At 37.5% G+C, this 14,292-nt stretch overlaps 1 non-coding gene and 1 pseudogene across 1 annotated transcript; both read right to left on the bottom strand.

Annotated features, from left to right (window-relative positions):
- Positions 1-2,729: 2,729 nt before the first annotated feature.
- LOC114234688 (U6 spliceosomal RNA) lies at positions 2,730-2,836 on the bottom strand. The gene has a single exon (XR_003620874.2). It is a non-coding gene; the product is annotated as a U6 spliceosomal RNA (small nuclear RNA).
- A 432-nt stretch (positions 2,837-3,268) lies between these two features.
- Positions 3,269-5,675, bottom strand: LOC129151118 (elongation factor 1-alpha 1-like; annotated as a pseudogene).
- Positions 5,676-14,292: the final 8,617 nt, after the last annotated feature.

Genomic DNA, 14,292 nt, shown 5'->3' with positions numbered 1-14,292 from the left:
TTATTGTTTTCTATGGAGTAACAAGTAAAATTAGGAACAAAACAGTTTTCATAGAGAACATTGAAAGGCAGAAAATTTTGCTTTTAAACTCATATTAAAATTAACAGATTAGTCATTTTGAATAACTAGATTTGTTTTTAGAAATTGGTTATGAATTTTTTAATTAAATAGTCTTATTACATTAACATCGCTTTGCCACAAGCCATTAATAGTTGAAAATATTATAAATTCTTAAATTTTATGTAAACTGAAAATTGCTTCCCACTGATAAATATATATAATATGCTGACATATATAATAAATATTTTATTTCAACTTTCATGTAAAATGGCAGTGGGTTTGCAGCCCCATGAATTTGACCTCTCACAACTTCCCATTTAAACTGTATTCATACTGACAGAAATTATATTGTTGGATATTTGGAGGAATTTCTATAATCAGATTGATCTAACTGGATGTAGAGAAAAATACTTTTTCTATACAAAGACAGGAAGAAAATACAGAGGTGGGTAAAAGTAGGTTTACAGTTGTTCATAATAAATAATACAATAATTTTAATAAAAATACAATAATAAACTGTTTCTTGTACTCAGAACTGTAAAACCACATCTGCCCACCTCTGTATTTTCTCTCCCATTGTCTTCCTGTGGACCCAGAACTCTAAGGATTGTACCTTTGCTTCTAGACCATTACTACTTCTGCTCCTGTCAAATAAAACTCGTTCTCAGACTCATGCAGTTTATTATACTCATTGCCCTTTTCCTGCTATTGTAACCAAATGAAATGAAGGCCTTTGTCAGTTGGCTCAGTCTCCCTCTCCATGTGAGAGAAACCTTGCCGTCTGTGTAAAGGAATCAGCATTCCGTCAAAACCTAGCACTTCAGTTCCCTGGCCTACCGTGGTACTTGTTCCAAGTAACCTTTTTCACTTCCAACTCAGATACCCACAACCAGATTGCTACTCCAGTCTTGGTCACCATCCACAACTGCTCTTCCTCCCATTGTCCAAAACTTAGTTACATAGCCAGGTTTGCCTGCAAGGGGGGCTGTAAAATGAAGTTTTATTCTGGGTGGCCACATCCCCGCTGAAATTCAGGGCTTCCACTGCAGAGAAAGAAGGGGAGAAATGATATTAGGGTACAACTAGCAGTCTCTTGTCACACCTAGTAATGTTTAAGAAGACATATGGAAGATCTACTAAGAAATACTTTTAAAATTCATGAGAGATACAAAAGTATATCGGAACCCTCGTGCACTGCTGGTGGGAATGCAGACTGGTGCAGCTACTGTGGAGAACAGTATGGAGTTTCCTCAATAAACTAAAAATGGAACTCCCATTTGATACAGAAATCCCACTCCTAGGACTATATCCCAAGAAACCAGAAACACCAATCATAAAGGATATATGCACCCCTACATTCATAGCAGCACAATTTACAATAGCTAAGGTTTGGAAACAGCCTATGTCAGTGGTCAGCAAACTGCGGCTCATGAGCCACATGCAGCTCGCGAGCCGCGGTTTGCCGTTCTGTTGACTAATGAGTTTGCCGACCACTGGGATAGGGGCTTAATCACAAGGAACAACAATAGCCTGTAATTATTGGAATCGGTCAGCAAACTCATTAGTCAACAGAGCGGCAAACCGCGGCTCGTGAGCTACATGTGGCTCGAGAGTCGCAGTTTGCCGACCACTAGCCTAAGTGCCCATCAGCAGATGAGTGGATTACAAAACTGTGGTACATCTACACAATGGGATACTACGCTGCGGTAAAAAAGAAGGAATTCTTACCATTTGCAACAGCATGGATGGACCTGGAGAGCATTATGCTAAGTGGAATAAGCCATTCAGAGAAAGATAAATGTCACATGATCTCACTCATTTGTGGGATACAATGATCAACATGATCTGATGAACAAAAATGGATCCAGAGACAAGGTGGCACTGAGCAGACTGTCCAACCTTGGGGAGAAGGCAGGGGAAGGGGGGTTAAAGATCAACCAAAGGACTTGTATGCATGCATATTAGCATGACCAATGGGCACAGACACTGGGGCGGTGGGGCCTTGTCCTTGGGGGTGGGAGTGGCCGGAAGGAAGGGGGGTTAATTGGGGAAGAAAGGAAACATGTAACACTCTAAACAATACAAAAAAAAAAAAAATGTAGGTCTGAACAAATGATAACATACACTATGTTCTTGTGTGAGCAAAGAGAAATTTTACCTTGATAATTTACCAATAAATTGTAATAGCCATGAATTTTAATGCATCAAATAGTATTTAAATATGTGTATAAAATAAGACTCTTAAATATGTTTGTAAATAACAGAAACAATTATAGTAATAAGTCACAATATTTGTCAGGTAAATAAATAAAAATAAGGTTATAATTATTTTTAACAATTGAATAAATAACATCTAGATGTCATCTTAGGTCATGTTTCCATCAAAACTAAAATTGGTAAAAGTCCCCATTATACATACCAGTACATCAGGCAAAGGTTGAATGCTGCCCCAAGACTTTGGCAACTCCCATGTCTTTCCCTCTGGAGACTCCCTCTAGCCTTGTCCCTGCCCTCTGAACCTCATGCAATTCTTGCCTTCTGTCTTACTCTGCTTTATCCAGTGTGCATAGGTCCACACAGGGACACAGACCCACTTCTTCACTTCTCTAACATTAGCTCACAGAGGCCTATATTTTTCCCTATTAAACTTTGTTTTGTTTTGTGTTTTTTTAAATATGGAACGCTTCACGAATTTGCGTGTCATCCTTGCGCAGGGGCCATGCTAATCTTCTCTGTATCGTTCCAATTTTAGTATATGTGCTGCCTAAGTGAGCACTTAAACTTTGTTTTAATGGGTGTCAAAATTCTGTAATAGATTTTTGGTCAAATTGTTTCCATTAAAAAGTACTGATTTTAGCCGAAACCGGTTTGGCTCAGTGGATAGAGCGTCGGCCTGCGGACTCAAGGGTCCCGGGTTCGATTCCGGTCAAGGGTATGTACCTTGGTTGCAGGCACATCCCCAGTAGGGGGTGTGCAGGAGGCAGCTGATCAATGTTTCTCTCTCATCGATGTTTCTGACTCTCTATCCCTCTCTCTTCCTCTCTGTAAAAAATCAATAAAATATATATATTTTTTAAAAGTACTGATTTTAAAAACGAACAACTTAAAAACTGCCACACACACAAAAAAAACAAATGATCTACAAAACATCCTCCATTTCTTCTGAAGGTTTTACTCTGCATTATGATCATTAACCAGTCTTTTACTATTAAGTGTAAATGGGCGGTTGCAGTGCTACCACTGAGTAAGACTGGGGTGGCAGGTGTTTGGGATAATAATCATTTTGTTTTCTGGGCAGACTCGGTGACTTTGCCAGCTCCAGCTGCCTTGTTGTCCACTGCTTAATGACACTCACAGCAGCGGTCTGTCTCATGTGATGAACAGCAAAAAGACACAGAGGAAGATAGTCAGAGAAGCTCTCAACACACAGTGGGCTTGCCGGGAACCATATCAACGAAGGCAGCATCTCCAGATTTCACAAACTTAGGGCCATCTTCCAGCTTTTTCCCAGAACCATGATCAATCTTCTCCTCCAGCTCAGCAAATCTGCAAGCCATGTGAGCTGTGTGGCCATCCAGCACAGGTACTTACCCAGCACTGATTTGGCCTGGGTGGTTCAGGATGATCACCTGAGCTGTGAAGCCAGCTGCTTCCATTGGTGGGTCATTTTTGCTGTCACCAGCCCCATTGCCATAATGAACATCTTTGACAGACACGTTCTTGACGTGGAAGCCCACATTGTCCCCAGGAGGAGCTTCACTCAAAGCTTCATGGTACATTTCATCTGACTTCCCTTCAGCTATACCATTGCCTGGAGCAAAGGTGACCACCAGGCTGGGTTTGAGAACACCGGTCTCCACTCGGCCCACAGGGAAAGTACCGCCAGTTTTGTAGTTATCCTCGAGGGGCTTGTTAGTTGGATGAGTTGGTGACAGGATGTGCTCTAAGCTTTAAGCAGTGTGGCTCCCTTGCATTTCCATCTTTATGGGTGACTTTCCATCCCTTGGACCAAGGCATGCTAGCATTTGGCCTCAGTATGTTGTCGCCATTCCAACCAGAAATTGGTACAAATGCTACTGTGTCAGGGTTGTAGCCAAATTTCTTAATGTAGGTGCTGACTTCTTTAACAATTTCCTCAGATCACTTCCGGCTATAGGCTAGCTCAGTGGAATCACTTTGTTAATGTCAATTGGTTGTTTCACACCCAGTGGTGTGTAAGCCAGAAGGGCATGCTCACAGGTCTGCCCATTCTTGGAGATGCCTGCTTCAAATTCACCAACACCAGCAACGACAATCAGGACAGCACAGTCAGCCTGAGATGTGCCTGGAACCATGTTTTTTATACCGTTTCTGTGCCCTGGGGACCTGTTTTCAGGTCCACTCCATTTTGCCTCGTCTCAGAAAATAACTTGTCCTTAATTTTTTTAACGTAGTTTTAACGTAGAGATAGCTCCACAGGTAGCTTGGATGGAATATATCGTAAGGGTTACAATATCACCATAATTTCCATCAGACTCTGTAGAGACATGCCAAATACACGTAGACTCGATGATGCACTGCAGCCAGCTTGTGTGGCTCAGAATAATCGGTTATGTGGATCTCTTTTCTACACCCCACTCACTGACTTCCTATCAGGTTGAAATCGCACAGTGAAAGGGTTTATACCTTGTAACTTGGCAAACAATTCAAATACCAGTGTTTTATGTTTTTCTTTAGTTTGGGGTTGGAATTTTCTGTAGTTTTCATATATATATATGGCTGCATGAACAAACAATCTAAATATATATATATATATATATATATATATATATATATATACACATATGTGTGTGTGTGTATATATATATACACATATGTATATATATATATATTTTTTTTTAGATTGTTTGTTCATTTCTTTAAAGGGCCAGTCTATCAACATAATACTTCACACACTCTGTTTCATGTGCAAATATTAAAGTCTTTTGATTCTCTCCCACAGGACCAGCCTAACCCTCCAGGGCAATAATAACAGGGAGAGCCCTGGCCAGTGTAGCTCAGTTGGTTGGGCATTGTCCCGTGCACCAAAAGGCTGCCTGTTCAATTCCAGTCAGGGCACAGACCCAGGTGGCACAGACCCAATCAGGATGCACACAGGAGGCAACTGATCAATGTTTCTCCCTCACATCCATGTTTCTCTCTTGTGCATGTGTGTTCTCTCTCTAACTCTCCCTTCCTCTCTCTCTAAAATCAATAAAAAAAGCATTAAAGAAAAAGAACAGGCAGAGAATACTAAGCAACAAGATGACTCCATTGCTTCAATTCCACACAGATCATAGGAACATAATAATCTGCCTTATTTTAGTCCATCGTTTTTACCGTGAAACAATATTTAATAGAATAATTCAGCATCATGGATATGCAAATGTATAATTTATTAATTAAATTTGTTAATTACACTAACCTGACTTGAGTCAAACTTGAGACAAAAAGGTGCTATTATACTACATTCTTAAAAAAAGCTCTGGGGTTCAATATCTCTTACAAGATCTAATGAAAAGCCTACAACCCCAAGCCAGACCCCACCCCGCCAACCACTTACATAAGATAACTGAAGGTAGAGAAGAGAAGGTCATTGGGCTTATACGGAATGTAGTGTTCATGGAAAAAGGTACTTCCCCAGACCTCAAGACAAGATTACAAGAGGGGATTCTTTCTGAGATTGTTGAATAGAAATTTTTGGTCCTCCTAGATGAGCACCTGGCCTTATATTTGAGCAATGGCTATCTGATAAGATTTGCTGACCTTTTCCTGTGAATTAAAGAAAAATTATGGTAGACTAAGACAGAAGGTGGCAATAGAGCAGATAAGACTCTTACCATTGGTGCTTAAGGGTGTGTGAATTTCTCACAGGTCTGGGGAACACCAGAAAAGGAGCTAATCTTGAGATCATTTTGCTAGCAACCCTCCAGGCGAATGGAGTACAGCATGGGAGGCTGTGGCATATACCACTGTGGATAGAACTGAGTAGAAGAAATTAGAAGTGTTTGTGCCAGAAAAGATGTCCCATGCCAGAGAAGTGAGCACAGAACTCACACGTACCCCTCCATAAGACAGCAACTCTATCAAGGCCTTTTACACAAAGCGCCCACCATCAGCAGCCTGTCAGAATTAGCCAGAGCAGCAGCAGAGACCAACAAATGAAGAAGTACAACTATAACCAGTTAAAACAGATTGACTTCCACCTTTCCTTCCTGTCGTTCCCAACCGGAGCAGTCAAGGTCAGGAAGCGCAGACCATCTTAACCTCCCACTTAAAGACTCTTGAATTGTGATTTTATGAGGTAATTGGACATGGAAAAGCTTTAGACCATGTAGGAGAGAATTTTAAACTTGATGGGCTGACTTTTTAAATCTGAGAGTGTCCAAAGCTTATGGAATCTGTCTACAACATTCTTAAAAAGTCAAATAGAGAATTTGATAAATGTAGAATGCACTGGTAGAGCAAAATAAAGCTTCTCATGTTTGTACTCCACCAGCTGAGATCCGTGTCTTAATAAGCAGTGCTTATTTAGATGTACACAAACAGAAACAAACTAAAACAAAACCTTCTTCCTTTATTTCCTTTTCTCTTTCCATCAAACTCCCCTTCAGTGTTTCCTCCCTGGGACAGGACTGCCTGTTGGTTTATGCTGGTTTATGCTACTCGTCTGGCTAATGTGGCTGATAGTGGCCTCTTTGTGTGAAAGACATTGAAAGAGTAGATATCTCATGGAGTGGCACATGTGAGCTCTTCACCCTCTCCGAGGGGTGTCCTCTGGCATGGAGGAGCAAGCCTTTATTTACTTCCAGGTTCATTCGTTGGCACGTCATTATATGTTGATAAATGGTTTGGTGTCGTAGGCAGTTTCATCTGGCAAATATACAATTAATCCTTGGTGAGAACTTTAATTAATTTGCTTCCAAGTCTGTGCAAAGGATCTTGTATAATGCTGAAGGAAACACCGCAAAGGACAAAACACTTATTTTCTGTGGTAAATAGAAGTGTTGCTACCTGGTTCATCTGATTTCACTTTCCTTGTACTTAGAGTGCTGTAGGTTTTGTTTATTTTAATGCAAGTATTTTCACCCTCAGATTGTAGTCTGCTTATTTTTTACAATATTATTTAAGCTTAAATGCATATTGTGGCAAACTTTACTTCTCATCGTTTAACTTCTCAACAAGGACAGGATCACTAATCTCTTCTTTCACTGAAGTGCCACCCCTAAGCATCAGTACTATTTATTTGCACAGTAATTTAGCTTTCCAAACATTTAAAGATTAGATCATAGGCTCTAAGAAGTAAATGACACACCAGCTTGAGTGGAACATGGATGAGTTGACAGAAGCTTTGAAACTTCAGTCTTTCCTTTCTCCTCCCACTCCAATCTCTTTTCCCAATAAAATCTATACATCATTCTTGCCTCCTCAGAAAACAAAAACAGTTCCAATTGCTTTGCTGTGTTTCAAATAAAATACCTCTGTCCATAATTAGACATACTAGAATTAGAAATAAAGAGAAGAATTTCAGAGGGAACGGGAAAGGGGAAGGGGAAGTGGGAAGAGATTAAACCCAGATCTTACCTATGGGCACAGACAATAAGGTGGTGAAGGCCTGGGGTGGGGCAGGGCGGGAACCAGGTGGAGGGCGACAATGGGGGACAAACAGGGGACATCTGTAATACTCTCAACAATGAAGATTATTTTTAATAAAATAAAGTATTTTCTGCAGCAAAAAAAAAAAAAAAGAGAGAGAATAGTCCAAATTCACTCTATAAACATATCTGAGGCTGAGAAACTGTCAGTGCAATCTTTTTTTTTTTTAAATGTTTGCATTTGTGTCTTTAGGCCAGGTATGTGCTCTCCCCGCCACCTCATTGGCACCATTCCCTAATTAGCTACATCTGGCTGCTGAGCACATCGATATCACTTGCCTGGTTTCTGAAGGTGTTTGGATTGACTTGAAACAAATGTTGAATATGTGGCTGCATGAATATATGTTTTTCACTAACAGGGAATGTGCATCCATAAAACATTTGTAAATATTGTTTCAGAGTAGGCAAACAAATCAACAGAACATTAGAGACTATCTTAAAATCATAAAACTGCCAAAATCACAATGGGTGAAGAAGCATTGCAAACCAACACATGTGGATGAATTTTCCAATGGTTGGAGGAAAATTGTACTTTTGACAGATAGATTAAGTTGGACCAGAGCTATCACCTTTTAAAATAAATTTTATTTAAAAATAAAAGCAGAAAACTGATATAGATATGATTATTTAACTTATCTCAGAGTAGATAAGCACTTTCTAAACGTAGAAACAAATGGAATACATCATTAGGAAATGTTGTTAAATTTACCTATGTAGAATATGAAGCAACCTGAAGGACAAAGCCTCATAAAATTGTAAGAAATTTCAAAATGAAAAAATTATATGAACAATTACAGATGTTTAATAATATTTACCATATTAAAAACTCAAATTCATAAAATACTTTAGTTGAAAATGGAGAAAGAATATAAATAGAAAATGTATAGAAGATGACATGTAAATAGTTAATAAAATGTAAAATTAAATATTCAAGTTATTAATATCAAGAGATGCCAATTAAAAGACAGAAGCATTGATTGATAGCTAATTGTCCTCTGCTAAAGATAACAGTGCTGCCAAGAGTGTAGTGAGAAGAGTCTCACACACAGCTGATGGGAAAAACTGGTATAAACTCTCTGGAAAATAATTAGACAAAGTGAACAAAGATAAGTAAATGTATTGCTATTTAACCTAAAAGAAATAGAGATGAGAATAAAGATATATATATAGAAGGAAGTTAATAACAGGATATACATAAAAGCAAATATTAGGGAAAAAACTAACTTCACATAATAGAACAATAATTTAAAAAATAATTTTAAAAGAAATGTAAATATATAGGTATTCACATATGTCAATTCATAAAAATTCTAAATCATATTAAAAATCACAAAAAATTTATTTAGGAAAATTTTATTTTCTCCTAGAAACTGTTCAGTAATTTCTAAATTTTATAATATGTGTGTTTTATAAATACTTTTTTTAATTTAATAAATCTTTATTGTTCAGATTATTACAGTTGTTCCTCTTTTTTCCCCCATAGCTCCTGTCCACCTGGTTCCCACCCTACCCTCTGCCCTTACCTTCCCCCCATTGTCCTCATCCATAGGTGTACGATTTTTGTCCAGTCTCTTCCCGCACCCCCAAACCCCTTTACCCCTGAGAGTTGCCAGTCCACTCCCTTTCTATGCCCCTGATTCTATTATATTCACCAGTTTATTCTGTACATCAGATTTTTAATTCACTTGATTTCTAGATTCACTTGTTGATAGATATGTATTTGTTGTTCATAATTTTTATCTTTACCTTTTTCTTCTTCTTCTTCCTCTTCTTAGAGAATACCTTTCAGCATTTCATATAATACTGGTTTGGTGTTGATGAACTCCTTTAGCTTTTTCTTATCTGTGAAGCTCTTTAGCTGACTTTTTAAAAGTAGTGATTGAGTACTGAGTATATTTTTTCAATAGTTTGGAAATCTCTAATGAAAACACTTAAAGCATAGCTTTATATTACAGTGAGTTTGGCACTGCTGTCACAGAATTGAGTTAAAATTCAAAGCATCTGTTATAAGCCTAGGGTTTCGAGACAGGCAGACAAATAAGGAATTTTTTTTTTTTATTGTTTAAAGTATTACATATAGTAGTACATATATCTCCTTTTTTTACCCCCTAGACCTTCCGTCCTTAAAAAGTATCCAATCTAATGAAGAAACAGACTAAGAAAGTCAACTAGGAGAATAAACATGCTAAGAAATTCACAGCAAACAGTGCAAATACAGATGAAAATCCAGTAAATTCAGCCTAGAGGAAAGTGTTGGGAAAACTTCCACAAAGGAGTAGAGCTTTGATCTAACTCATTTTTCTCTCTCATTTCTCTTTTCTTCTCCACGAAAGTAAGAAACAGAGGAGACACGGTAGAGGGATAGAGCCTTTAAATTTGGCAACACAGTCATGTTATAAGGGGTTCTTGAAATCAACTGGAGAAAGGGTTGTTTATTTTTACTATCTTAAATATAAAATGTAAGGCCCCTTCCTAATACATAGAGGAGGAAAATACCCCTTGATTAAATCAGAAACTGGGGGAAATGAGGCAAAAAGGCCTGGAGAACTGTGGGTAAAGAAAAAGAACAGAACCAGAAGGAAAAGTAAATTTGGCCTCCCATGAAATGAACTTGGCCAATAGTAATGTAATTTTCTTTCTGGTAATGTCCTGTAGGCTGTTGCAAGCATGGATAAAAAGCACACAAAAGACACAGTAAGGTGACAACATATGCAGCAATTGAGAGGAATTAGAACATTAGGAAACTGTCACCAAATGGTTGATTTGGATGAATAAAGAAGAAGAAAAATGTTTATTGGGATGAATTCAGAGTGGAAAGTTAGGAGCTAAACCTTGGAGAGTGCTGCATACTGTCAAATAAATAAGCAACTTTCCTTTCAATTTCCTTAAGTACCTTCTTTTTTACCTCCATTATTCTATAGTCTTATGAGAGAGCAATGGAATTACAACATGAAAACCCTGAATGAAATTTTTTATATCATACTTTCAGTGAATATTAGAAATAAACTTAAAATCAAATATCAAAGAGGATGTATATGCGTTCCAAGGACTTCTAGAATATCCACTTACACTGAGTCTGCAAAAATGTTTGATAGGCACACAGATGATCACAAAACAGGTGGCAATTTGAGCACATATAAAATTTGGTTCAGATATGTGTTTAAAGGTTTTCATCACCAGTGTGCTCTCAGAATTTCTCTGTGATGTGGTCTCTCCCAAATCAAAGTTTCCAGGGGATTTTACAAAATTAGATGTAACCATCTATTCAGAGAGCTCTTCTTTTCTGTGACATAAGTTTGCCTTTCAAATGTGTCACAAGTTCTTTTAAAAAAATTTTTTTAAGAAATCTAAGGAAGATGGATTTTTAAACATGAGTCTATGAATGTTTGCTATAGAAAACTACATTTGTTAAAAATATTTGTGATATAAAACTGTTCACCTAAAATTATACATTGCTTTTTCATAAGAGTTTGTTATCTCCTAACCTGGTAAGGATTAAACCATTGTCTATGGAACACTTCTCCAGTCTCAATGAAATCTCATCACTATTAAAGATGTACAGATCCTTTAAGAATTAGGAATATTTCAAAACACACTTCTCCTTGGGAAAACTTATTTTACAAGTAAAATAAATGAATGAATCTGACAAAAAGAAGAAAAAGAAAGGTATCACAATCACTTAATCATGACTCACAACCACTTTGCATAAACACCGATATCAAATAGATTGTTGTTTTAAAAGGCCTTGAAAGTAGACTAGTTCCTAATGGTCTTAAGACAGTAAGTACATAAATTAATCTTGTTTCAAGTGTTACAAAAAGACAGAAGAGCTCACATAGTCTACATTGGTATTCTCCTCAATGGGCATTTTTCACCAATATCCCATGGCCCTCACCCGCTAGCTGACAGTGAACTATAAAACATTCCTAAAACAGAGGCCTATGTCCATGGTAATGACTTAGATAGGCTTAAGCTGAGAATTGCTTGAAAGCAGGGCTCTGTCTTATCATTGCTTATATCTGTAGTGCTAGGGCAGTCAGTAGGTAGCAATTTCTGATGTGTTTCAGCTTTGCAAATCAGAAGTATCTTCTCTGAAAGTGGAATAACATGCATTATCCCAATGACTATCCTCATGATCTAGAAATGGAACTGGGAAGGGGAAAAAATTCAAGAACTTAGGGAATTATAGTTTTAAGTAAAGTTTTTTATGAAGTAAATGATCCCTAAGATCCTCAGGGGCTTTCTCTCATTCATTCAAGCATGGTTAGCCTCCACAAAGCTTAATGAGCCACTGGCCCAGCATGAACTTCATAAAGTATAGTAGTTATCATCTGTAAAGATGCTGCTCTTCCCCAGAAATAGCTAATACCTCTGATACTAATGGAAGTTTTCAGTTGGGTTTGTTTATTATCAAAGAGAGTTAAAAGGTCAGTCTTGATTAATTTTCTAGTAAAGTAATTTATAGCATGTTTGTGGGGTTTGTTTATTTTTTTTGTTTTTTGCCTCCATCAAGATAATCATTTCAATTATTATGAATAACAAAAAGTAAAAAAGTGAACAAATGTGGATAAGTTTACACAAAACTGCCAAAGGAAGGCAGGGGAGGGAGGGTGGGAAGAGATTAACCAAAGAACTTGTATGCATGTATGCACAGCCCATGGACACAGACAATAGGGTGGTGAAGGCCTGGTCGGGGGGAGTGGATGTGGGCTAGAAGGGGTCAATGGGGGGGAAAAGGGGGACATATGTAATACTTTGAACAATAAAGATTTTACATAAGTAATAAAGAAATATGTAAATGCCACTTGAGTTGTCTTCGGTTTTGTTTCTCCACGCTGTCCTCTCCGTTCTCCAGAGAATTTCCATGAATTATACGGAACAGACTCATGCACTGGAGCCCTGACTCTTGCTCCTCAGGAGCTTCAGCATAAATTACATTTGTGCAGATTCTTACAAGGCTTTACCTGAGAGCGTAGCTAAAGTAGAGATGCAAACAAAAAAGTAGAACAATAACAAATAAAGAGCTTAACTACCTAAGGAAATCATAAATTTTGCAGAATGTTTAATATGTTCCTCCATATTCTTTAATTAACCTGACAGTTGACTATTGATATGCATGCTACCATTGACAAATGCAGGTGAAACCCTAGTTTAATGTGAAGCATAGAGGTTAATAGGCAAGGTTTATTTGAGGAAACCTCTGGTTTAATTCATCAGAATTGAATAAAAATTGTGAAATAAACTAGTTTGCCTTTGACATTTTCCCCAGCCAAAGAAGGAATTTTCTCCTCCTGCTTGTATCCCTCTTTGATCGACCTTTTTCTCCCTTTAAAATAAATTATATTGACCCAGCCTATGTGGCTCAGTAGTTGAGCATTGACTCATTCACCAAGAGGTCACCAGTTCAATTCCCAGTCAGGACACATGCTCACATTGCAGGCTGTGCAGGAGGCAGCCAATTGATGTTACTGTTTCTCTCTCATCAATGTTTCTACCTCTCTCTTCCTCTCCTTTCCTCTCTCTCTCTCTAAAACAATAAAAACATTTTAAAAATAAAATTATGTTTTTTATTACTAAAATAGTACATGCCCTTTAATATGTTTTTGTTGATTTCAGAAAGGAAGGGAGAGGGAAAGAGAGATAGAAACATCAATAATGAGAGAAAATCATTGATCCGCTGCCTCTGGCACAACCCCCACTGGCAGTACATGTCAGGCAGTACATGTCCTTTAGACAGCATTTAACACAGGAAAGTGCTCTGTATCTCTTTATGTTATCATTTATCAATTACATTGACACATTTGTATGACTCACTCTCCTGAATATAAGTTCTTCCCACCAGAAACAGAAGCTTTGAGAAACTGTGAACAGCACATACTTGAGGCTCAACCTGTATTTCTTATTAAAATAACCAAAGGAAAAAATACTTATAAGTCCACCACCAATATTTATTTATTTTTATATTTTTTCTATAATCTTTCCAATTTTTATTCTATTGCTTCTGGGTCAAATTTTTAGGTTAGAAAATAATTCTAAACAAATTTCAATAAGCAAATGCTAGAATTCAAAATGCCCTTGAGCCAAATGAATAAACCTCAAGTGGTAGAAATGAAGGCATATAAGTAAAGATATTTCAGAAACTAGAGAATTTACTGCGACTGCTAAAATTGTGGCACCCACCACTCTACTTTCTCTGCTGTTGAGATAAGGAACCAAGGTTTTTGCTATAATAGAAAAGGAGGTATGTAAGAATCATGGAATATTAAATGTGAATTGGAAATATAAGTATAACCTTAAGATTTTTTTAATGTTTTGTACCTCTAGTCACTAAATAGCCATAGAAACAATTACATCTCTATAGCAATGAGCATATTTTGTTCCCAGATCTTGTGTTCTACACACCATTCTCCACTGGAAGAAACCAGAGACACTGGGAGAAATGCTAGTCCAGGTACGAGTCAGGGAAAATACAAAGTGAATTTGAGAAGTCTTATTGCACCAGAAAGAAATATAAGTGCTCAGAAAACAGTGGTGTTGAATTAGTTTCCTGTTGCTACAA

This window comes from Eptesicus fuscus, chromosome 2, assembly GCF_027574615.1.
Source record: "Eptesicus fuscus isolate TK198812 chromosome 2, DD_ASM_mEF_20220401, whole genome shotgun sequence".
Lineage (NCBI taxonomy): Eukaryota > Metazoa > Chordata > Mammalia > Chiroptera > Vespertilionidae > Eptesicus > Eptesicus fuscus.
Note: the sequence above shows the minus strand (reverse complement) of the source record. Positions and strands in the feature narration are given on the sequence as shown.